The sequence below is a fragment of the Bufo gargarizans genome, chromosome 9, assembly GCF_014858855.1.
Source record: "Bufo gargarizans isolate SCDJY-AF-19 chromosome 9, ASM1485885v1, whole genome shotgun sequence".
NCBI classification, from domain to species: Eukaryota; Metazoa; Chordata; class Amphibia; order Anura; family Bufonidae; genus Bufo; species Bufo gargarizans.
This window is the reverse complement of record NC_058088.1, coordinates 121,458,464-121,486,202: the sequence shown is the minus strand read 5'-3', so window position 1 is coordinate 121,486,202 and position 27,739 is coordinate 121,458,464.

The window sequence follows — 27,739 nt, the reverse complement described above, 5'->3', positions numbered from 1 at the left end:
TGCTCGTGCAGAACAGGAAGAGGAGGGGAGAGAGGAGTGCAGGAAGTTTGAATCTCGCGCCTCTCTCCCCTGCACTAATCAGCACCCTGGACAGCAGCATCCAGCACCAGGGCCAGCACCGCCTCTTTAAATCTTCGGACTGTGATTGGTGGTGTATAATGACGCCACCGATCGCAGTCTTTTTACGATTCATCGGGTCATCAAAGACCCGAATGGACCGGAAACGCAGCAAACCGCAGGTCTGAGTTGACCTGCGGTTTTCTGCGATCGCCGATACGGGGGGGGGGGTCAAATGACCCCCCCCCCTGCATTGTTACAGGATGCCGGCTGAATGATTTCAGCCCGTATCCTGTTCCGATTAACCCCCGCAGCGCCAGAATCGCGATTTAAAGCCATGACGTAACGGTACGTCATGTGTCCTTAAGGACTCGGGAAACATTCCGTACCAGTACATCATGTGTCCTTAAGGGGTTAAGGCTATTTAAGTGGAGCATGAAGAAGAGGAGTCTGTAGTCTATCATATCAAATGAGAGATCCATAAGAATCAGGAGAGAATTGTTATTCCTTGTTGCTGTCAGGAGATTGTTAGACACGTAAGGGCAGTTTCTGTAGAGTGGAGAGGGTGAAAGCCAGATTGTAAAGGGTTAAGAAGAGAGTTTGCAGATACATAGCTTATTAAGAGAGAGTCCATGAGATGTTCTAGGAGTTTAGAGTTGAACGGAAGGTTATAAACAGGTCAGTAGTTAGCAGAACAGGTTGGGTCAAGAGATATATATATTTTTTTAGTGGGGTTATAACAGAATGTTTGAAAGAGGACAGAAATATGCCAGAAGAGAGAGAGAGAGAGGTTAAATATTGTAGTTAGGTGAGTAATGAAAGCTGGTGAGGGAATAGGATCACTGCTGCAGTTCATGGTTCGAGAAGAACAGAGAAGCCTGGAGACTTTTTCTTTCTTTATAGGGTCAAAAGAGGAGAGACAACACAAAGAAGTGTGGGAGGAGGAGGATCGAAGATGGTTGGGGACTGGCAGATTATTTCCTACTGGATTTTACCAATCTTATCTCTGAAGTAAGTTCCCAGGTCTTCAGCGCAGAGGTCAGTGATGGGCACATGCACTTTAGGGCTTAGAAGGGAGTGAAAAAAAATAAATGCAGTTTGGGTTATTTGAGAGTAAAGAGATTAGAGATAAAACAGTTCTGTTTGACAATGTGGAAGGCCGAGTTGATTATAAATTTATAATGAAGGAAATCTGCAGATATTCATGATTTTCTCAATAAGCACTCTGCACATGTGGAGCACCGCTGGAGAAAAAGTGTTTCAGGTGTGTGCCAGAGTTGCCATGTTCTGTGTCAGAAAGGTTGGATTGTAATTGAAACTATTTCATCTAGGGTAGTTTTTTTTTTTGTATTGTTGTAATGATTGCCATCCAGGTCCAGACATGAGAGTGGAGACATTGGGGCAAGATCTGACCGTAGGGTGTCAATGAGTTGCTGGGAGCTAATGGTGTGTAGGTTTCTGTATGTGTGAAAAGTAGGAATGTCATGAGAAGAGTAAGAGAACTTTATAGTAAAGGAAAGAAGCTTGTGGTCAGAAAGTGGAATGTGTGAGTTAATAAAGTCCAAGACTAAGAAGTCCAAGAAGACTAGATCAAGTGTATTGCCCTCTTAAATTGAGAGGGACCAAGAGAGGAGGTTATGGAAAGAAAGTGAGAGGCTGATGGGGAGATAGGATTGTCAATGGGATATTGAAATCACCCATAATAAGAGTCGGTGAATCAGATGATAGGAAATTAGTAAGCCAAGCAGCAAAATGATCCAGGAACTTGTGGGGTGATTCTGGAGGACAATAGATCACAGCAACTAGCAGGGGGAATGGGTGTTAGAGTCTAATGGTATGGACCTCAAAAGAGGGAAATGTCAGATAGGTTACAGGGGTAATGACCTGAAACATGCACTGTGGACAAAGTAGTATGTTATCATATCTGGGAGTGTTGGGGAAGTGAAGTCCCCCATAGGATAAAGAGGAAGCAGTGTCAGAACATTGAAGCCAAGTTTCCATAAGGGCCAGCAAGTTCAGATACTGTGAGAGTAAGAAGTCATGGGTTGTGGGGGGTTTGTTACACACCGACCATGAGTTCCAGAGAGCACAGATAAAAGGCAGTAGAAGATGTACAGTTCTCCTGTTGCAGGTGAGAAGCTGAAGTTAGCAAGGGGGAGGGGGGAATCAGGGTTTGCCTGCAGCTAATAGCAGAAAGAGACAGAAAATGGTTTAATGATTTGTGTGTGTGTGGGGGGGGGGGGGGTGTTATGCTGCTTGACCCCAGCAAGTGCTTCTCCTTAGACTGTATCTACATTTATAGGTCATTTGATCATAGAACTAGGGGTAGTTTAGTTCATTTACCAATTAATCAGCTAAGCAGGACAAATGAGAAGAGATGCTTTGTGTAGGTAACAAACAGAGCTAGGGATCTGAATGGGTTGTAAAATCACCACAGATCACAAGCTTTACAACAGTAAAATAAATAACATCAGATCGATTGGAACATCTACAGTGGGAACCCCTAGACTTATGACATCTCCAGGAGCTAATTGGAGTGAGGTGTCAGCCAACTGGAGTCCAATCAATGAGATGAGATTGGAGGTGTTGGTTACAGCTGCCCTGCCCTATAAAAAACACACACCAGTTCTGGGTTTGCTTTTCACAAGAAGCATTGCCTGATGTGAATGATGCCTAACACAAAAGAGCTCTCAGAAGACCTATGATTAAGAATTGTTGACTTGCATAAAGCTGGAAAGGGTTATAAAAATAATCTCCAAAAGCCTTGCTGTTCATCAGTCCATGGTAAGACAAATTGTCTATAAAAAAGAAAGTTCAGCACTGCTGCTACTCTCCCTAGGAGTGGCCGTCCTGTAAAGATGACTGCAAGAGCAAAGAGCAGACTGCTCAATGAGGTGAAAAAGAATCCTAGAGTGTCAGCTAAAGGCTTACAAAAGTCTCTGGCATATGCTAGCATCCTTGTTAGCGAATCTACGATACGTAAAACACTAAACAATAATGGATTTAATGGGAGGATACCACAGAGGAAGCCACTGCTGTCCAAAAAGAACATTGCTGCACGTTTACAGTTTACACAAGAGCACCTGGATGTTCCACAGCAGTACTGGCAAAATATTCTGTGGACAGATGAAACCAAAGTTGAGTTGTTTGGAAAAAACACACAACACTATGGGCCAGATTTATCATTACTCTGACAGCTCACTCCACTTTCACATATGGCTAAAGTGAGTTTTAGCTAAGTCAGATTTATGATCGTCCCTTTAAGACTGTAATAAATGTGGTTTGACGGTAGCAGTTTATGTGTCAGTAAGCAGCTTTACAAAAGTCGCACATCCTTACGAAAAAGTTGCAAGTTCTATTAAAAAGTCTCATAAGATAAGCATGGTCCTCATTGGAGTGAAATTGCGCATTTTTTTGTGACTTTTTTGCGACTTTTTAAATAGTCCCAATAGTAAATCTGTCTAGAGATTCATTTACATAAGAAAACACGCCCACTTTCAGAAAACTGGCAAGCATAGTGCAGAGCAGAAAAAAGTCGCACATTTGTGCGCAGTTTAAGTGTTTGCGCTTTTTTTTTTTACTTTTTCACTCCATTATTCTGACTTGAGCTAATGATAAATTTGGCCCTATGTGTGGAGAAAAAGAGGCACAGCACACCAACATCAAAACCTCATCCCAACTGTGAAGTATGGTGGTGGGGGCATCATGGTTTGGGGCTGCTTTGCTGCGTCAGGGCCTGGACGGATTGCTATCATCAAAGGAAAAATGAATTCCCAAGTTTATCAAGACATTTTGCAGGAGAACTTAACGCCATCTGTCCACAAGTTGAAGTTCAACAGAAGATGGGTGTTGCAACAGGACAACAACCCAAAGCATAGAAGTAAATCAACAACAGAATGGCTTAATCAGAAGAAAATGCGCCTTCTGGAGTGGCCCAGTCAGAGTCCTGACCTCCACCCGATTGAGATGCTGTGGCATGACCTCAAGAAAGCGATTCACACCAGACATCCCAAGAATATTGCTGAACTGAAACAGTTCTGTAAAGAGGAATGGTCAAGAATTACTCCTGACCGTTGTGCACGTCTGCTCTGCAACTACAGGAAACATTTGGTTGAAGTTATTGCTGCCAAAGGAGGTTCAACCAGTTATTAAATCCAAGGGTTCACATACTTTTTCCACCTGCACTGTGAATGTTTACATGGTGTGTTCAATAAAAACATGGTAACATTTAATTATTTGTGTGTTATTAGTTTAAGCAGACTGCGATTGTCTATTGTTGTGACTTAGATGAAGATCAGATCACATTTTTTTAGACCAATTTGTGCAGAAATCCATATCATTCCAAAGGGTTCACATACTTTTTCTTGTAACTGTATATATGATATCACACTTGCAGAAAACAAAAAAAAAAATACGAGACCTAGCAAAAATCTATTTGGCTCTAATACCATTTCATACATTCCTTCTTTTGAGGGTCAATTTCTCTTACCTGTTCAGTTCAATCCTTTCTAGTCTGACAGTCAAACCCAAATATATGCTAAAATGGGAACAATGTCTAGGCAATGAGCTGTGCTCAAAGCCACGTTAAGTCATTTGGAATAAAGCACCCAGGTCGTCCATGTGTACTTTATACAAGAAAAGCCAGTATATACTGCAACTATTATGTTTTGGTGTCATACAGCCGATATTTTACATAAGTTAATACATCAGTTATGAACAGATACTGGCAACATGGAACATAGACAAATTCTTGTTTCTTAGGCTACATGCACATAGCGATTAGTGATGAGCGGCAGGAGTCATATTCGAATTCGCGATATTTTGCAAATATTTCGTAGAATATTCGTCGAATATTCTCAAATTCGAATATTCGTTATAGTGGTTAATTTAATGGAGTGGCTCACTGCTGGTAGTGGGTGGTATGGTGCTACAAACTAATGATTGAGGACGCCCAACCTCAATTTGATGAGTAAATTGCACGGTATGGAAGCGAGCACTCAAATCTATGGCAACACTCAGATTTTAATAACTAACAATTGTTTAAATGACAATAGTATAAAATAGCATACATATAAATGAATAAAATGATTAAAATAATATGGTCGACCTTATATGGTAATAATACAGCTTCAATTCAATAGCCCAGTCGTGTCCAAATAAAGTGAGGACAATAAAATCGTGCCTGAAAGTGTTAAATACAGTGTTAAATTAACTAAAATCATATAATAAAGATCATAAATATAATAGTGACTATGCGTATAAACAGTGAATAAAGTGTTGAGTGTGGGACACTGGTTGGAGTCCAGCGCAAATGCGCAATGTGCTGTACTTGAATCCTGTGGAAAATAAATGAGGTCCGAGTCTCTAGTGTAGTACACCGCAACGCACAATAACTGGCTGTTTGGAAAAATATTCTTATAGCCCGATTCTGGTCACGGCTAATTTCTTACCTCTATCTAGAGGAAGCCGTGAACGATGTGATAAAAATCCTTTAGGACGCTCTGAAATCTGCTAAGAACGCCGCTCCGTCTTCACGGCTTGTAAGCTGTGACAGTACAGCCCAATCTCGCGATACTCCAAGCGGGACTTCCGTCCGGTCTCTTCGCTCGCTCAGATGTTCAGGGCAGTTCGGTGCAGTTCAATCGTCACAGAGTAGCAGTTATCAATATGTCTCTCTTTAAAGCATGGCCATGCAATAAGTCTTTCTTGTGGAGGTATGTGCGGAGTGTCTGTTACCCAGACGCGTTTCGGGATGTTCTAATCCCTTCCTCAGTGGTAACACCTGCAATTCTAACCTCTTCCTTTATAGGCGTCCATAGGATCCTATATAAAACCCGGGTTAACATAATCCAGAATTGGAATGTCCTCAGCCATTTTCCGCCATGATGCGGTTTTTAGTGCGTTTTACTTGCGTTTTTTTCTTCAAAGATGCGTTTTTTGGTGCTATATATTCTAGTGCATATATTAGATCCATAGACCCCAAAATTTCAATGTATAAAATATAAGAATTATAAAAATTCCATAAAATGAATATGATAGACATTAAAATGTTTAAAATACAGCATAAAAATGAAAATAAAATTAAAATTAGATGGATACAACATATAGATAGGTCCAAGGCAGTGGATTAGGTTGGCATGGAGTTATGACGATTGAACTGCACCGAACTGCCCTGAACATCTGAGCGAGCGAAGAGACCGGACGGAAGTCCCGCTTGGAGTATCGCGAGATCGGGCTGTACTGTCACAGCTTACAAGCCGTGAAGACGGAGCGGCGTTCTTAGCAGATTTCAGAGCGTCCTAAAGGATTTTTATCACATCGTTCACGGCTTCCTCTAGATAGAGGTAAGAAATTAGCCGTGACCAGAATCGGGCTATAAGAATATTTTTCCAAACAGCCAGTTATTGTGCGTTGCGGTGTACTACACTAGAGACTCGGACCTCATTTATTTTCCACAGGATTCAAGTACAGCACATTGCGCATTTGCGCTGGACTCCAACCAGTGTCCCACACTCAACACTTTATTCACTGTTTATACGCATAGTCACTATTATATTTATGATCTTTATTATATGATTTTAGTTAATTTAACACTGTATTTAACGCTTTCAGGCACGATTTTATTGTCCTCACTTTATTTGGACACGACTGGGCTATTGAATTGAAGCTGTATTATTACCATATAAGGTCGACCATATTATTTTAATCACTTTATTCATTTATATGTATGCTATTTTATACTATTGTCATTTAAACAATTGTTAGTTATTAAAATCTGAGTTTTTTTTTTTTTTTTTTTTTTTTTTTTTCCTTCCTGCAAGGTGGGGGGGGGGGGGCTGGGCGGGGTGGGTTGGGAATGATCCTATTGGTCCGGTCTTTTCTATATGAATTATAAATAGTAAAGGAGGTGAAGTTGCACTTGGGAACTGGAGTATCTCTAGGAATGCTGGGGGATGGCAGGACCTTCCGCCATTAAACAACGGTTAAATTCTTTTTAAAACGAACCAAAATGTTTAATTGAACCACTACACTGTGCCGGTTATGGGTGGGGATCCGGGGCCCGGGACATGGGCAGCCCGGCGAATGGGTGTGCCCTAGGACGCGGCTCTCTCTGACAGACATGTGGCTCGACTGCAGGCAGTGATATGACACAGGTTGTATGGGTACCAAGAGGTGTTCTCTTAGCGGGACAGAGCCGGTTTTAGGTAATGCTTATGTCTACATCTTCCCTAAATGCCGGTGATCACCGAGTGATACTCGAGCTGAGTCCCTTTATATGCGAGACACTGGTGTGGACATATGTGAGCTACGGTTAAGTCGGGCATTAAACTCTCAATTTAACTACATGGGGATGAGGCAGCAAAATATGCAAGAAGTTCCTTCTCTACTGCGATGGAAGACTGCTGGACCCCCAAATTTGTTTTATGAAATGCTTGCGATCAAAGATCGCAGTAGGCCCGCTACGTACGGTTAATGTGAGCACTGGATGAATGGTTACATGTTGGTCAATCCTGTCAATTTCCCGCCTATGATCGGGGGAGAGAGCGCGGGGCGCGCACTCGCTCCCTGGCTGTCACCCGGGCTGAGGGCCCCTAACCTTTTTTCCCCTCTATAGATAACAATATGTCAAGTGGGATGCTCTGTGTGTTTGTTTTGCCTATTAGGCTGTGAATGGCGGACGTATCCTGCCTTTCCCCCAGCAAGCGAGATCTCCATTTTTACTTTTTTTTGTCTCCATAAGCATGGATACTTGCATGAAATTATTCTTAATCATGTTGCAAATCACAAATTTACGGACTGAAGGATTTTATAATATTATAATTGTAATATGGATATGAATTTTTGCATTATAAATTAATAAAACATATTTAAAAAAAAAAATAAAAAAAAATAAAAATCTGAGTGTTGCCATAGATTTGAGTGCTCGCTTCCATACCGTGCAGAATATTCGTTATAGTCTACGATTTTTTTACAAAAAAAATCGGCATGGTAATGATTGTGTAGTATGCAAATTTTCGGAATGCGAATTTTTATTGCGAATTTTTCAACTTTTAGACAAAGAACTATATAGCACTATATTAGCTAAATTGCTCTATATTTTATTTTTATTTTTTCGAATATTCACTATATTGCTATAACTTTGTTTTTTTCAAATATTCTGAATATTTTAAAACAAGAATATATAGCAATATAGCGAATATTCGGAAAAAAACGAATATAGAGTAATTTAGCTAATATAGTGCTATAATCTCTTCTTTGTCTAAAAATTTCAATTTTTTTCTCATCTGAAGTTCAGATTGGAAAAAAATTACAACTATTAAAAAAAAAGATTATAGCACTATATTAGCTAAATTATTCTATATTGCTATAACTTAGTTTTTTCAATTATTCGTAATATTCTAAAACAAGAATATATAGCAATATAGCGAATATTCGAAAAAAAAAAATGAATATAGAGCAAAATTCGCAAACAACACTACTCCTAAAGTCAAGTATATTGCAGCCTTCCTATTGGCCCACAAGCTAGAAGCAGGGAGGGATCATGTGTACTGATTAAAAAAAAAATCTAATTAAAAAAAAAGGAAAATAAATAACCGAATTTTCAAAGTACCTATATTCGCGATAAAAATTCGAATATTCGTGATCAACACTAACAGCGATTTCCGTTTTGTGGTTCTCAAACCATGGATCTGCAAAATACGTATACCTTCTGTGTGCAGTCCACATTTTTCTCAGTCCAATTAATAGAAATGGCTATTCTTGTCTGCAAAGAATAGGAAATGTTCTATAATTTGCAGGACAGATTTATGGATGCAGATGGTTCTGCTCTCTTTAAATTTAGATGTCCTTACCGCATAGTGATAGGTAATAAATCATGTTGATTCGATGTTGATTTGTATAGTAAATGTGAGGTGTGTCTGCCTCAGTGTTGGCCGAGCTTTACTAAGTGTGATATAGTTTTAGGTAATAAACAGAATAGTTTCCCATCCAGGCTGAAATCATTTTGCCGTGCTGGATAGGCACAGATATTTTTGATCAAAATATATTCATTTGGGATGTGGCTGTCCTTGTAGATGGTAGATTAAATAACAGCATACAATGTCAATCAACTGCTTCTAAGGTTACCAGGATATTGTCATGCATAAAATGAGGCATGGACTCACAGGGCAGGAATGTAATATTACCACTTTACAAAGCGTTGGTGCGGCCTCATCTGGAATATGCAGTTCAGTTCTGGGCACCAGTCCACAGTGATGGCCAGTTCGCAGTGTTCGCCCGCGAACACATGCGGGCTGCCATCTTGATAGGTAAGCTCTTACCTCTGCCGCGAGCCGTTCTGAAACAAATGCGGTCACCGGGAGCAGGCAGTTCGGAGAACAGCCGCCGGGGGACTTCATCAGGCTGTTCTCGGAACTCCCTTCTCTCGGTGACCGCACTTGTTTCAGACCGGCTCCCGGCAACGCTGTACGGGCACACGGCAGGGCGCAGAAGGAAAGGAATGCCATGCGGTTTTTGGAAGGCAGGTTTTGCTGGAGTGGTTTTTTTGACACCATGTCCCATTTGAAGCCCTCCTGATGCACCCCTAGAGTAGAAACTCCATAAAAATGACCCCATCTAAGAAACTACACCCCTCAAGTTATTCAAATATGATTTTACAAACGTCGTTAACCCTTTAGGTGTTCCACAAGAATTAATGGAAAATAGAGATACAATTTCAAAATTTCACTTTTTTGGCAGATTTTCCATTTTAATAATTTTTTTCCGGTTACAAAGCAAGAGTTAACAGCCAAACCAAACTCAATATTTATGGCCCTGATTCTGTAGTTTACAGAAACACCCCATATGTGGTCGTAAACCGCTGTACGGGCACACGGCAGGTCGCAGAAGGAAAGGAATGCCATACGGTTTTTGGAAGGCAGGTTTTGCTGGACTGTTTTTTTTTACACCATGTCCTATTTGAAGCCCCTAGAGTAGAAACTCCAAAAAAGTGGCCCCATTTTAGAAACTATGGGATAGAGTGGCAGTATTGTTGGTACTAGTTTAGGGTACATATGATTTTTGGTTGCTCTATATTGCACTTTTTGTGAGGCAAGATACCAAGAAATAGCTGTTTTGGCACCGTTTTTATTTTTTGTTATTTGCAACATTCATCTGACAGGTTAGATCATGTGATATTTTTATAGACCAGGTTGTCAAGGATTCGGCGATACCTAATATGTATATTTTTTATATTATTTAAGTTTTTTTTGAAGCAAAAAAAAAATCATGTTTTAGTGTTTCCATAGTCAGAGAGCCATAATTATTTCAGTTTTTGGGCGATTACCTTGGGTAGGGTATGATTTTTCGCGGGATGAGATGATGGTTTTATTGGCACTATTTTGGGGTGCGTGTGACTTTTTTGATCGCTTGCTATTACACCTTTTGTGATGTATGGTGACAAAAAATGGTTTATTTAGCACAGTTTTTATTTTACATTTTTTACGGTGTTCATCTGAGGGGTTAGGTCATGTGATATTTTTATAGAGCCGGTCGATACGGACGCGGCGATACCTAATATGTATACTTTTTTTTTATTTATGTAAGTTTTACACAATAATTTTTTAAACCAAAAAATATCATGTTTTAGTGTCTCCATATTCTGAGAGCCATAGTTTTTTCAGTTTTTGGGCGATTATCTTAGGTAGGGTCTCATTTTTTGCGGGATGAGATGACGGTTTAATTGGCACTATTTTGGGGTGCATATGATTTTTACGGTGTTCATCTGAGGGGTTAGGTCATGTGATATTTTTATAGAGCCGGTCGATACGAACGCGGCGACACCAAATATGTATACTTTTTTTTATTTATGAAAGTTTTAAACAATAACAGCTTTTTTAAAAGAAAAAAATGATGTTTTAGTGTCTCCATATTCTGAGCCATAGTTTTTTTTATTTTTTGGGCGATTGTCTCAGGTAGGGGCTTATTTATTCCAGGATGAGGTGATGGTTAGATTAGTTTCTATATTTTTTTATTTTTTACGGTGTTCATCTGAGGGGTTAGGTAATTTGATATGTTTATAGAGCCGGTCGATACGGACGCGGCAATACCTAATATGTATCCTTTTTTTTTTCTTTTTTTTTACTTTATTTGGGGAAAATTATTTTTTTGTATATTTTTACTTGAAACTTTAAATTTTTGGGGGAGGAAAACTTTATTTTTTCTACTTTTTTTTCATTTTTTTTTTTGTCCCACTTTGGGACTTGAACTTTTGGGGTTATATTCCTTTACAATGCATTCCAATACTTCTGTATTGGAATGCATTGGCTGTATGAGTAATACTGTGTGTATTACTCATACAGCTTCGGGGCCTGAGAGATCCAGGGGGCTGGGATTTACGTCCCAACCTATCCCTTGGTTGAACTTAATGGACTTATGTCTTTTTTCAATCATATTAACTATGTAATATATTATGGGCCCTCTGTGGATGTTACTGTTTTGGGGTACAGTAGATGTCACTATTATGGGCCACTGTGGACATCACTGTTATGCGAATACTGTGGATTTCAATGTTATGGGGACTCTGTAAATGTGACTGTTATGGTACACATTGTGGATGTCCCTGTTATGGGGCCACTGCATCTTTTAACCACACACACAAGCAAAAAACGAAATACACCCATACTAATCCGGGTCATTCTGCATATTTATATATATAAACAATAAGTAAGGAGGGTGCCAGTGGCTGTAGAGGGGATCCACCGACCAAATAGCGAATAGAAAAACGAACTCCACGGCACTTCCCAAAAAGTGTGTGTTTATTCACCAAATAGCAGCAACGTTTCAGCCCTCTCAATGGGACCTTTCTCAAGCAGTTACAAGCTCTCACTGCTTAAGAACGGTCCCATTGAGAGGACTGAAACATTACTGCTATTTGGTGAATAAACACGCACTTTTTGGGAAGTGCCATGGAGTTCGTTTTTATATATATATATATATATATATATATATATATATATATATAGTGGGAATTCGCTCTGGTAGTTAGGATAAGTGGGTACAGAGGCAAAGTACAAGTTCATAATTCAAATCTCTCTGTTTATTCACACATAAGGTCAAACAAAAAACACTCTTTTCAGGGTTGGTGCTTGTTCACACCGAGCAAAAAGTTTGTGCATAACAAAAAACGTCACCTTGTCGGCGGTTCTGCCTTCAGCGGTCCAAATGCAGGCTTTAGGTGGCCTGCTCTCCCAACACACAGGGCTCAGTTCCCACACCAGCGATTGCCAGAGTTCCTCTGACAGAGAGAGGTAATCACTCCCAGCTGACACTGACAGCTGGGTTTTTTATAAGCCAGTCAAGACCTGGCCTGGAACGTGGGGAAAAGTCACCCACCCAGCACTTTGACTACTCCCAGTAAGAGCTGTCCCGAATCAGCTATACAGCCATACTAAAATAGCAAAGTGTCAATCAGCATTAGCTGCCACTGACACCAGAAAATGCCAGGTCTTACTTCACAGAGGCCAGGAACCTTGGTGAAACATACCTTCCGTCAACTACGGACCCTTGTGCCTTCCTACAATATATACACCTTACATTTATAGAGTGCTGTTAAATTCTGTTTTCCCAAAAACATGATGATGTAAACAGCCCCTAATAAGATGTATACTCATATTAATATCCACTTGACTTTCTATCACTATATGTTACTTACTACATCTGTTAAACATTTCCTTTGTTCTTTTACTTTATTGAATTTTTTTTTAATAAAATTCAAAAAAACACCCAGAATGCTTTATAAAAATAATACCTCACCAAACCCCCTGCCCCCTGTTTTAGTACTTCCTGAGTTTGTTGTCAGTCTCTGCCTCCTACTCTCTCTCCAAACAGCTAATCTCTGTCTGCCAGCAGTGACCCCTCCTATGGCCACTGATTGGCTGCAGCGATTACATGTTCATTTCTTGAGGTACCAAGAAATTGAGACATATTGTTTTAGTTTTTTATAGAATTGTAAAAAAATAAAAATAAATTTAAAGTAGCCGGGAAACCACATTAAGGAGCTGTGAAATGGAGGCTATTGGTAGTTACCCTCCCTATAATTTGACCACATATTTATTGAAGCACAACATTTTATAGTTAATGGTAAACTTCCACAATAATGTTTTATTTTATTTTTAATCAGTGTTCATATGAAATATATTTTTTTTTTAGAATTTGTGGCCTTTTCTTGTTAATTTCAGCCACTCTATTCATTGAAAACTAAAGGGACACTACCATCATTTTTTTTAGCACAGAAACAGCCTATATGTAAATATTCTATGTATTTATGTAGGTTTCTTTTTTAGTTTAAAAAAATGGTGAATGGCTTTTGTGGTATAATTTTTGAAGTTACTTAATGTATTCTACTTCCCATCCAAGCTCTTTACCTTCCTTTTTTCTCAGTCAGACCATCAGTCTGACCAGAGAGGGACAGTTGGTTGAGTGGCTCAGTTAGAGCATCATACGTTACACTGATAAGGGACTTTCAAAAGAACAATAGAGCCGTTATACTGTAATTTTCAAATTCTACATCTACTATTATGGTAACAGATAATATCTTCCCCTTACAGCAGCAGTAAACTGACAATGGGTTCCTTGTCTATATAGAAGGTCTTATCATTTCTGTTGACTGCTACAGATGGATAATACTGTGTTGAACTGTCAATAGTATAGTACTGTCAAAAAGAAGAAAAACCGTGAAAAATTCTAGAAAAAAGCAATGTTTATGAATATTGAGTTTAAAAAAAATATCTTTATCTGATGGAAGTGTCCCGACTCTCAATAAATACAAAGTATTGTGCTTTGTTAGCAGTCAGCACATAGATATAAAACGTCTGTACAGATAGGTAATCTATTATTTTGTTTACAGCTGTTAAATTCAAAGACATTAGCAAAAATAAAATTTGATTTTACAGCAGTAAATATGAATATTTAAGGAAACCGCTCTTCAAACCATGTGAAGACTCATTCTTGCCATGTAGAGAAAGCCAACATTTAGTTAATCCCCTTTACCTGCCTGTAAACCATAACACTAGATGATGTAAAAGAATCCTTTATCTTGGACAATCTAGCTATATCTATCGTTCCATCTCTATCCATGCAGAGTATACACTGCAAGCATTCTTGTGGTATAAATAGATATGCCGGAAAGATTAAAGGAACTCTTTTGTCTCATGTTTTCCAGCAATCATCTGTAAAATTACTCTGCCTATTGAAGTAATCCTGCCTGTAATTACACTTAATAATTCAGTATTTGATTTCTCCCATCTAATTGATGCTGAAGTTGACATTCTTCTCTCAAGGTTTTCTATGCTTTCCCCCCTCAATTTGGGGGCTACACATGGCACAGCAATCCTGTGGATCTAAAAAGAAACATCCTTCACTTTCTTCTTAAAGGGACATCTGCAGTACTGGACATAGCTTCTTGAATGGACAACTGCATCAACATGCTATCTGCTGTCATATGTCCATGAAGACTGTAAATATGTAAAGCTGAGCAAATATATACTATATTTTATTTTGTCATAATTAACTTAAAATATTTTAAGTTGGGGTACCTGAACCTCCAATTCTTCACAATAGATATAAAAACCAGATGCGTAGCTATGAGCTCATGCACCAGAGTGAAAATTTTTAGCTTGCACCCCAGCAACCTCCTTTCCCTTAAAGGGGTTGTCCGAGTTCAGAGTTGAACCCGGACATACCTCCATTTTCACCCAGGCAGCCCCCCTGACTTGAGCATCGGAGCTAGATCGCGCAGGACAAGGGCTCTTTTATTTACAATAACACACTGCCGGGCGGAGGCTTCAGCCCAGCAGTGTGTTCAGTGACGTCACAGGTTCTGATGGGCATGCTTCAGCGCTGCCCTAGCCGCTTTACTGGCTAGGGCAGCACTAAAGCCCACCCATCAGTGCCGGTGATGTCACCAGGCTTCCTGGCAGCTCCATGGAGAGCCCGGTTCGTCACTGTAACTCTTAAAAGTGCCTGCTCCGATGCTCAAGTCAGGGGGGCTGCCTGGGTGAAAATGGAGGTATGTCCGGGTTCAGCTCTGAACCCGGACAACCCCTTTAACCCTCGTCATGGCCAGTCCCAACTGATCACAAAATCTCAATCCTCCCTTCTTTTCTAAAGAAGGCAAGGGATCTAAATTCAGCCATGAGGCAAGAAACTTGTGGACACCTAAGTCTGCAAGACCAGGATGTAAACACGAAGATGCAGAAATGCACAGAGCTGCTGCAAACACAAAATTATCTGATTTTTTTAAACCAAATATGTTTACAAAGTTCCTTCTTCAGTTTAGAAATATTGGATCAATACAATAATCGTAGCATAAGTGCCCATAGGCTTTATTATATTCATTACAATACAACTCAATCAAGTTTTTTTAATATACTTTATTTATGTATTTATATTCCTATGAAATACGAGAAGGAGAAGATGTCAGATGTGTTTTTAAAGAGGATTCTCTGACAAGTTGTTATGAACCAGGTGCAGGAGAGCTGATTATAGCTATTATGGAGACCACCTCTTATTCTCTTAGGGTCAACTACAAAATGCTAACGTGTGGAGCAAATCCTTTTCTTCTAATGTCACATGACAACTTTCCCACTATTGATTAGTGATAGATCAGTTTGTAGTGTTGAAATCAATTAAGGCTGTTACTTTTTAATATGTCAAGCTAGACAAGCAAGAGTTTATTGAGGTAAGTTGATATTATCTTTTGTCAATGACAGTAGACTATGAACTCCATCTACAACTCTCTAGCCCATGCTCATAGGTACCCTAAAGGCTGTATTACACCAGATGATTATCGGGCAGATCATCACTGACAAGTGTTCATCTGAATGCTCTTTAGCAGTAATTTGCCTTTGTAATACTGCTGCTGATTACCCAATAGGACAATCGCAATCTTTCAGCAGGTTTAAAAAGTCTAATCACAATCTGCTACCGGTAAACAATGATTCAGTATGAGGAGAAGCAATGGTATTAGCGATCATTCCTCCCCATACTGTAGAGGTGATCTCTGCATGTAACAGCAGCAGTCACCATTTCCTTCTTGACAATCGTCTTCTATATCACTAGGTGTAATACAGCCCTAAATGTGTGGTCCAAGTTAAATGAGAACATGCCTAGCAATAGTAAAGGTGATAAATTAACAAAAGAAGTCATCCTTTTTCTTACCTACCTCTTCCAGCATTGCTAATTTCATGCGCACCTCATCACTATGTAGCCAATCAATAGCCGCAGCAGAATACGTATACTTGCCAACATTGAAAAATTGACTTGCGAGTAGTCCTTGATGTCATGTGCAACACCATTTTTTTTAAGGCATAGTCTCCATACTGTCATCCCCATTTCCATGACACCTCATGCTCTTTTAGAGCACGTATGGGTGCCGAGGCTGATGCAGCATCCAGGAACCACATACAGTTCCAGAAGAGTTGGCAAGTATAGGAATATGGCACACAAATGCTGAGGGCAGTGAAAGACTGCTGCAGCAACATTGTGTTTTTAGGATATCACCAGTACACCCAGGAAAGCAAACACCAGAGGGGAGGACCAGAGAGCACCATGGAAGTGGCAGGAGAAAAAATGGTAAGTATGATTTCTTTTGTTATTTTATGACATTTACTGTTTGTATGGGGTGGTGCTATCATATGTCACAATGCCGTATGTCATATTGCAACCACTGTGCATACTGCCTCTCAAACAATATTGCTTGCAGGAAGATCTTAGTCTCCCACCTGTCTTTTACAGGGCGTGGCTGCTTCCAGGGCCCACAGACTACTTGGCTTCTCTTTACCTCTCAGCTCCAACTCCAAACCCTCTGTGGTATTCGGCTTCTATTACCTAGCAATTTCTTGAGATGTAAGAAGCTTTATTCTGTACAATTCCTGGTGCACATTAAATCCTTAGAATAAAGTTCTGGTTTCAACAAAAATTTGAATCTAGGAAAACATTTCTCATTCATTACTCATTTATTTATTATAGATAACATTTATTATCTTGTGTTTTTACTTCTGTTACTGTAAAATAGCCAAAAATCAAATGTTCTAAAAATATAATTTTTCAGATCAACTGAATAGAGATGTGCTGTTGATTTCCAGGAATGAAACCCATCAACCAACTCTAGGGGTTCAGTTACTGAACAGTGTTCATCATGGCTCTTTGTTTACAGAAATTATGTGAGCCAAATTCATGAAAACTCAAGGTTATCATCTGATATATAAATTTATCTGCTTCCAGATTGTGTTCACAAACAGTACATTATGATTTTTTATTATACTGTATTGATCAGAAAATCCCTGCTCAGCTTCTTCATACATTGGGGAAACATCTTCAAATCAGATACAACATTGATTATGTGTTACTGCTAGAGGTTCTGCTCATCTACTGAGATGATCAAGGAAGGACACTGTGCCCTAAATGCTACTACCACATACTTGTAAAAGAAGGAAAACAACTGTAAATTCTTAAGTAAAAGACCTGAACAGAATGCTTTTCCACAATATGGAATGGTACTGCTTTTTCTCAAATGGGAATACATTTTCTTGTCCAGTCACGGGTGTTAAAAGGGATGTAGATTGTAGTGCTATAGGAAAACCATTCACCCAAACAATTTTCCCACCTGCAATTTCCAGTACACTTCACCCAAGCAAACAAACAAACAAACAGCATATAAACCATTCACTGCTAAGGATAACCAAATATAATTTTAAAGAAGTTATAGGAAAAGAAAACGTAAAAAGGAGCTTCTAGCAAAAATGGTTTTCTCTTCATGAGATCTTCCTTTTTGCTCTTCATATCAATTGCTTTAAAGGTGTTTGTAGTTTGTAATTTGAAAACACAGAAAAGTGCTTAAATGTGTCTGAATGTTCACCAGATGATAACATAGCTCAGCGGTATTTATTATTTATATTGCACATCTCTGTGCAGCACAGTTGCTTTAATGCTGCCAGGGCTTGTTGTGGTCCGAATTACCAGTGGAAAATACCATATTCCCATGATTCCTCTCTTCTGTCACAGACATTGCCTTGATTTATAGCTGCCTGCATACCCCTCTGTTATAATGAGTAAAGTAATGCTCTAGTGCTTTACAGATAACACACTGAGACACTGCTCTGCTACTTAGACTTTGCAAAAACTCTTGTCTGTTGCCCTGTATGTGATACATTCCTTCCTCCAAAGACACGGAGAAGCCAAAGATGAAGAAATAGCAGGGAGAAAAGAGGACACGATAAGTGACGTGCCACATTTCAGGGACAGGAAAAGGGGAGTTACCACTTATTCAGTGTACACGGTGCTGCACAAACAGGAAATAAATACCAGGAGCATAGTCATGTGACTGCATGTGGGAATGGCTGAGAGGCATCTCTGATACAGACAGTAGTTTAATTGATAAAGCATACTAAAGTTAAATGATTTGCACACAATTTTTAAAGGTCGGAAAATCCCTATAAATTAAAAGATTGTTTTTTTACTTAGAAAAAAAAATAGGAAAAACAATTGGGGATGGTAAGTAAATACAGTACTACTATTTCGTATCCTACAACCCTTTTCAAATCATATTATAAAATATATATAAATATTACCCAATGTGTTTGTAATCATGCACCTGCAAAGTGAGCCTGTTTCTACCCCTTGGGTCTGCTGACAAAACACTGCACTAAACCTTGTTATGAAGCCTAAAAGTACATCCACATGGGACATAACTCCCAACCTCAGTGAAATGCTGTGTATTTTGCTGCAAATCAATGGCAAAATCTGCATGAGTTACAACCAGGTTTTCTGGTGACTTCACCCTATGCATTGAAAAGGGTTAAATCTACAGTGAAAATCCACAATGTATAGAAAAATGACACAGATTTAAAATCTGCACCACATGACATTATATTGGCAGCCTCTGCCCACTGCCACTCGGTTCTCTCTAGAGGGCATGAACACCACTCAGCTTACCTGCACCTCTGTTCTTCCAACAGCTCGGATCTGGCCGGACCTGGTCTCTACTGTAGCTTCCTGGTTCTTGCTCTGTGGGAGGGTGTCTAAGTAATATGTTCAACCTGCTAGTGTCCTGCACACGTGTGCTGTTATAGGTTTGTCTGCCCTGACCTTGGACTTTTATCGGATCACTCAAACTCTGCCTTCCCTGACCGTGGCCTGTCTCGGACTGCACTTATGCCTGGTTGTTCAATGCTCCACATCACACATGTCACTTGAACAGAGACTACTTCGAAAAGTAGGGGCCTAATGGTTCCCCTGCAGCCAAGTCCAGATCCCTGTATAGGAGTTAAAGGGTGAATACCAGGGGGCCAATTAGATAACGCCTATAGGATTAGCACCAAGCAAAATCTATTCGAGTGAGACAGTGGTTCCATGTACTCTTTGTAACAGACAATTTCTGCTGCAGATTTTTACTGCAGCATGTGAATGAATCTGGTAAAATCTCATCTTTTTTGCTGATACTGTAATATACTTCTGATTTTACACCCACAAATCCAGATGGAAAATCTAGATTTCTCGTTCTGTGAAGAATCAGTACAGAACATTCTGAACTTTTAGTCATCATTAGCTACTAAACCAGTATCTTGCTAATTAATGAACCAAGTAGAAAATCTATCTACTGGTAGAAGTAGCAGTTTTAGCCCTGCATGCTGGCTCTCTTGCGTGCATCTACCAGTCTGTGGCTTATCTACTTGCTCCTCAGTATTGGAATAATCATCTGTTTCACTACAGCCAATCACTGGATTCAGTGGAGATGTGTACCTATAGCTAATGATTGGCTCCAGCGGTAATGTGTCCACAATAGACACATCACAGCTGAAGCCAGTCATTGACTGAAGATCATTCCTATACAGGACAGGAAGTAAACAAGCCACAAACCAGAAGATGAACACACGGAAGCCAATGCAGGACTAGAGTGTGTGGAGTAGGTAAGTATGATTGTTTTCATAGCGGCTACATGTGAAAAGTTACTTATTTCTGGACAACCCCCTAATTTTATTTACCTAAGGTCCCTTTTAGAATGTACTTTTGGACTAATGGACCTTAATGAATTTCATTAAAGGGGTTATCCAACGACTAAGGTAAAAAATGTAAATCAGACATCATTTAGTGCATTACAATCTCTTTCTAACAAAGCTAGAACCAGGTCTGTACTCCACATGGATGCATAGATCCCCCTAGTCATTGCTCAACTAGATTTATATCAAGGTAACAGCTTAAGGGGAGTGTCTTTTCTGTTGCAGCTCAGGAGGCGTGTCCATGCTCTGCCTATCACAGCTCAGGAGAAAGGTGAAGGATGAAACTGATCATGTGCGACCTTCTCAATGAGCCAGACATAGAAATAAGAAAAGAAAAACAGCAGGTGGCACTATACATACATTTTATTTAATAGCTCGGTGACTATGTTAAATTTTTTATTACATGCAATTGCAAAAGAAATTAAGATCTAAGTGCTGGTTTGAAAACCGTCTAATATTTTTCATGGGACAACTCTTTTAACTAATTTAGCAGAATTAAAGAGGTCCTTTCTGAGAGATGCTTAAAGAGAGTAAAGTTTGGATGGAGAGGGTCATATGTTTACATTAGCAAGTTGTCATTTTGACTTCTATTTTGTGAGCACAGAACAGTATATAAGCAAATCTCTACCCTACACCATTAAGAACCTGGTACATACTGCAGGGTCTTATACAGTTTTGTTACTGTTTGGTGTGTATGAAATAAAATAGTAGGCATTAGAGCTATGTCTTAAAGGTACCCTAGGACAGACAACATATTAATAGTTCCTCCTCTGCCCCCTTCCAAAAAATACCCTTTTAATATTACATTTTTCCATTCACAGTCTTTATAGTAGAGCATAAAAACCTAGACTGTGCTAATGGTGTTCATATATCATTAGATCCCTAAACCTATAGCAGCTGTGTATATATAATAATATAAGGAGGTGCCCACTTTCAATATAATAGTGAGATTGAACCAGATTGTGAAAACAGCTCATAGCCAGAACTAGCTCATGACTGTGCACACAACCGCATTTTGGCTCTATTTTATACAGAGCCATAATAGGTATTGTAGAGGGAAGGGGAAGATTTGAATATATATATATATATATATATATATATACATATGTCTAATATGTACATATATATGTATTGGCCATGAATGGCTAAATTGTATGGGCAATGTGCCCCAGATTCCTAATATATGTGTGGGGGTATGTATGTGTGATATATATAGGTATATATGTATACTTATATGATAGGCCCCCTTTAAAGGGAAGTGCCAGGTCCCCCAGGTTATATATGTATATACAGTTGCAAGAAAAAGTATGTGAACCCTTTGGAATGATATGGATTTCTGCACAAATTGGTCATAAAATGTGATCTGATCTTCATCTAAGTCACAACAATAGACAATCACAGTTTGCTTAAACTAATAACACACAAAGAATTAAATGTTACCATGTTTTTATTGAACACACCATGTAAACATTCACAGTGCAGGTGGAAAAAGTATGTGAACCCCTAGACTAATGACATCTCCAAGAGCTAATTGGAGTGAGGTGTCAGCCAGCTGGAGTCCAATCAGTGAGATGAGATTGGAGGTGTTGGTTACAGCTGCCCTGCCCTATAAAAAACACACACACCAGTTCTGGGTTTGCTTTTCACAAGAAGCATTGCCTGATGTGAATGATGCCTCACACAAAAGAGCTCTCAGAAGACCAACGATTAAGAATTGTTGACTTGCATAAAGCTGGAAACGGTTATAAAAGTATCTCCAATAGCCTTGCTGTTCATCAGTTCACGGTAAGACAAATTGTCTATAAATGGAGAAAGTTCAGCACTGCTGCTACTCTCCCTAGGAGTGGCCGTCCTGTAAAGATGACTGCAAGAGCACAGCGCAGACTGCTCAATAAGGTGAAGAAGAATCACTAGAGTGTCAGCTAAAGACTTATAAAAGTCTCTGGAATATACTAACATCCGTGTTTGCGAGTCCACGATACGTAAAACACTAAACAAGAATGGATTTCATGGCAGGATACCACAGAGGAAGCTACTGCTGTCCAAAAAAAACATTGCTGCACAAGAGCACCTGGATGTTCCACAGCAGTACTGGCAAAATATTCTGTGGACAGATGAAACCAAAGTTGAGTTGTTTGGAAGAAACACACAGCACTATGTGTGGAGAAAAAGAGGCACAACATGCCAACATCAAAACCTCATCCCAACTGTGAAGTATGGTGGTGGGGGCATCATGGTTTGGGGCTGCTTTGCTGCGTCAGGGCCTGTGGACGGATTGCTATCATCGAAGGAAAAATGAATTCCCAAGTTTATCAAGACATTTTGCAGGAGAACTTCAGGCCATCTGTCCATCAGCTGAAGCTCAACAGAAGATGGGTGTTGCAACAGGACAACGACCCAAAGCATATAGGTAAATCAACAACAGAATGGCCTAAACAGAAGAAAATACGCCTTCTGGAGAGGCCCAGTCAGAGTCCTGACCTCAACCCGATTGAGATGCTGTGGCATGACCTCAAGAAAGCGATTCACACCAGACATCCCAAGAATATTGCTAAACTGAAACAGTTCTGTAAAGAGGAATGGTCAAGAATTACTCCTGACTGTTGTGCACGTCTGATCTGCAACTACAGGAAACTTTTGGTTGAAGTTATTGGTGCCAAAGGAGGTTCAACCAGTTATTAAATCCAAGGGTTCACATACTTTTTCCACCTGCACTGTGAATGTTTACATGGTGTGTTCAATAAAAACATGGTAACATTTAATTCTTTGTGTGTTATTATTTTAAGCAGACTGTGATTGTTTATTGTTGTGACTTAGATGAAGATCAGATCACATTTTATGACCAATTTGTGCAGAAATCCATATCATTCCAAAGGGTTCACATACTTTTTCTTGCAACTGTATATATATATATATATATAAATATCCAAAGGATGAGGCAGCACTCCAAGTAAAGTGAAAATGGTGGATCTTTTATTCCCCTCTGCAACGTTTCAACCGTCTCAATGCGGTCTTTCACAAGCATTATATATATGATAAAAATCGGACTGCACTCCAAAAGGATCTTCAATGAAACAGTGTGTTTTTATTCACCCATACAGTGGCAAAGAGCAACGTTTTGGCTCATACATGAGCCTTTCTCAAGCATTGGTACAAAATGAGAAGCATACATATAAAGGTGTGTCAATCAGAACAATCAATGCATAGACATAATTGATAATTAAAAGAATCAAGTGCAAAATGTATCAAAATATATAGAAATATATAAAAAAGAATCCATGATCATCATAGAGAATAAAGTGACTAGTATGATATATTACATACAATATCCCCAAAGAACTACTTAATTAGATCCAACTGTATCGTATCCATCTCTAATTAGTGCATAAACTTTGATTGTGAACATAAGAGGGAGGAGGAGACTAGTTGATACCTGGAAGAGCGATATGGCCCACGTATCCCACTGCGCATGTTCCGACCGCATCGTGGCATCAGTCCTGGGCCGCATGGAGACGCATGTATGTCGCAGGGTCGCCGATTGATGACCCAAGCGGTGCACACATGAATCATCAACACCATCACTATACCGACGGCGTCATCCTTGTAACCACCACCATATTGAAAGAGGGAACAATGCCAGATCTCCTGTTATCATACTTTTATCATTGTAACTAAATACCGTCACTATTATTATACAATCAGTCACTGTGGATGAATTCCACTGCCAAGCAGGTTAGGCGAGTGACCATATTTTCCAAGATGGGTAACTCGAACCCAATTGCTACCCCAATGTTGCCAACATGTCAATGCTAGCCGCATTGCGGGTCTCACCCTGCTCCAATACGTGACTAGGAGGCTTCTCCTCACTTAAATGTGACGGGATAATAATATACAGTATAATAACATACTGGCAACATAAGTACTGAAGCTAAAACACTATCACGTCCCAAAAGGAGGGACCATCTCCATTCAGTGCAGGCGGGACATACGCAAGGAACCTCAGGAGTGAAATAAAAATAAAGCTAAAGATCATTAAGTTATTATAACAAAAAAAGTAACAAAAAAATGTACATCATTAGGGGCTCTTCATCCAACGTCCAGGCTCATTAATCTAATGCTGTACATTTTTTTGTTATAATATCTTAATGATCTTTAGCTTTAATATGATTCATGTGTGAATCGGCGACCCTGCGATGTACATGCTTCTCCATGAGGCCCAGGACCGCGATGCGGTCGGGACATGCGCAATGAGAACCTGTGGATGCGCTGTACAGCGCGATTGTATACGAGGGCCATATCGCTCTTCCAGGTATCAACTAGTCTCCTCCTCCCTCTTATGTTCACAATCAAAGTTTATGCACTAATTAGAGATGGATGTGATACAGTTGGATCTAATTAAGTAGTTCTTTGGGGATATTGTATGTAATATATCATACTATGTATTTGATTCACTATAATGCACTTGTCACTTTATTCTCTATGATGATCATGGATTATTTTTTATATATTTCTATATATTTTGATACATTTTGCACTTGATTCTTTTAATTATCAATTATGTCTATGCATTGATTGTTCTGATTGACACACCTTTATATGTTTGCTGCTCATTTTGTACCAATGCTTGAGAAAAAAGGGGGTCAGTCAGCACATCCCAAAGCGCAGGAGCACGTTGCTATGGCTGAGAACAAGACTGTTAACCGCCTCCGGACCGCCTAACACAGGATCGCGGTCCAGAGGCGGCTGTCCCAGGCAGAGTGATGCATATACGCGTCATCTCGCGAGACGCAAGATTTCCTGTGAACGCGCGCACAAAGGCGCGCGCGTTCACAGGATCGGAATGTAAGAGAGTGGATCTACAGCCTGCCAGCGGCGATCGTTCGCTGGCAGGCTGTAGATGCGATTTTTTTAACCTCTAACAGGTATATTAGACGCTGTTTTGATAACAGCGTCTAATATACCTGCTACCTGGTCCTCTGGTGGTCCCTTTTGCTTGGATCGACCACCAGAGGACACAGGCAGCTCAGTAAAGTAGCACCAAGCACCACACTACACTACACCCCCCTGTCACTTATTAACCCCTTATTTACCCCTGATCACCCCATATAGACTCCCTGATCACCCCCCTGTCATTGATCACCCCCTGTAAGGCTCCATTTAGAATTTTTTTGGGCACAAGTTAGCGGAAATAGATTTTTTTTTGTTTTTTTGTTTTTTTCTTACAAAGTCTCATATTCCACTAACTTGTGTCAAAAAAATAAAATCTCACATGAACTCACCATACCCCTCACGGAATCCAAATGCGTAAAAATTTTTAGACATTTATATTCCAGACTTCTTCTCACGTTTTAGGGCCCCTAAAATGCCAGGGCAGTATAAATACCCCACATGTGACCCCATTTCGGAAAGAAGACACCCCAAGGTATTCGCTGACGGGCATATTGAGTCCATGAAAGATTTAACTTTTTGTCCCAAGTTAGCGGAAAGGGAGACTTTGTGGGGAAAAAAATCTATTTCCGCTAACTTGAGCCCAAAAAAAAATATTCTATGAACTCACCATGCCCCTCATTGAATACCTTGGGGTGTCTTCTTTCCAAAATGGGGTCACATGTGGGGTATTTATACTGCCCTGGCATTTTAGAGGGGCCCTAAAGCGTAAGAAGAAGTCTGGAATCCAAATGTCTAAAAATGCCCTCCTAAAAGAAATTTGGGCCCCTTTGCGCATGTAGGCTGCAAAAAAGTGTCACACATGTGGTATCGCCGTACTCAGGAGAAGTTGGGCAATGTGTTTTGGGGTGTCTTTTTACATATACACATGCTGGGTGACATAAATATCTTGGTCAAATGCCAACTTTGTATAAAAAAAGTGGGAAAAGTTGTCTTTTGCCGAGATATTTCTCTCACCCAGCATGGGTATATGTAAAATGATACCCCAAAACGCATTGCCCAACTTCTCCTGAGTACGGTGATACCACGTGTGACACTTTTTTGCAGCCTAGGTGGGCAAAGGGGCCCACATTCCAAAGAGCACCTTTAGGATTTCACAGGGCTTTTTTTACACAGTTTGATTTCAAACTACTTCTCACACATTAGGGCCCCTAAAAAGCCTGGGCAGTACAACTACCCCACAAGTGACCCCATTTTGTAAAGAATACACCCCAAGGTATTCCATGAGGGGCATGGCGAGTTCCTAGAATTTTTTGGGGTGTCATTTTACATATACCCATGCTGGGTGAGAGAAATATCTTGCCAAAAGACAACTTTTCCCATTTTTTTATACAAAGTTGGCATTTGACTGAGATATTTATCTCACCCAGCATCGGTATATGTAAAATGACACCCCAAAATTTGATTTGCCAAGCATCTCTAACTTATTAGTATAGCATTTGCAATTGTGACGCAATTTTGTACTTTATTTGGTTTGCAGTGAGCTGTTGCATTGTATGTCTTGTTTAACAATGCTTGATAAAGGCTCATGTATGAGCCGAAACATCTCTTTGCCACTGTATGGGTGAATAAAAACACACTTACATTGATGATCCTTTTGGATTGCAGTCCGATTTTTATCTTATACAAGTGGGTAAGCACCTGTTGCCATACTTGGACATTGCACCTGCCTTTTTCCTTTTTCATTTCTGGATGGTGCTGTCAGTGTTTTTTTCCATTATATATATATATACATATACAGTACAGACCCAAAGTTTGGATACACCTTCTCATTCAAAGAGTTTTCTTTAATTTTATTACTATGAAAATTGTAGATTCACACTGAAGGCATCAAAACTATGAATTAACACATGTGGAATTATGTACATAACAAAAAAGTGTGAAACAACAGAAAATATGTCATATTCTAGGTTCTTCAAAGTAGCCACCTTTTGCTTTGATTACTGCTTTGCACACTCTTGGCATTCTATTATGAAAATAAAGAAAACTCTTTGAATGAGAAGGTGTGTCCAAACTTTTGGTCTGTACTGTATATATGTGGATAGGCCAATTGTCAATATATATATACGTATATATGATTATATATCTGCATGTATATGAGTCCAGTATATATAGATATGCATATATGCCACTGTAATTTATATGCATATCTATATATACTTTAATGCCGCCAATAATGTCCCTCAATCGCGGACCGCCCCCTCCCCACAGTGTGCCTGCAGGAAGGAAGATGCCGATAACTGGACAATTATGTGATAAAAAATCTCCGGCAGGGAACATAGAGCTCCCCCTGTCCTTGCATGCCTTGGACCTCTGGCACTGTAATTACGGCGCCGGAGGTGCGCGGGCACTTCACAGGCGGGAGGATCAAAGCATCTCTCCCTGGAAGATCTCGCCGGGACGCGTGGGCTGGTGCTGTGACGTCATATCACTGCGCCAGCCCACGAGTAGTTGACTGCAGGCGTGCATGGGAGGCACAGCAGCGAGCACCGCAGGGTTTAAATAACCCGGCGGCGCTGCGCTCATAAGTTAAGTTGAACCAAGCAGCCCAAAGAAGAGAATCATCGCCAGGACGACGAGCAACCCCTGGAGACGATCAATTAACCCCTGGATGGCTGAGTACCCTATACCACCAATCCATAAACCCTTGCTATAACCCTTGCCCTGCATTAACCCCAAAACCACCAATCCATAAACCC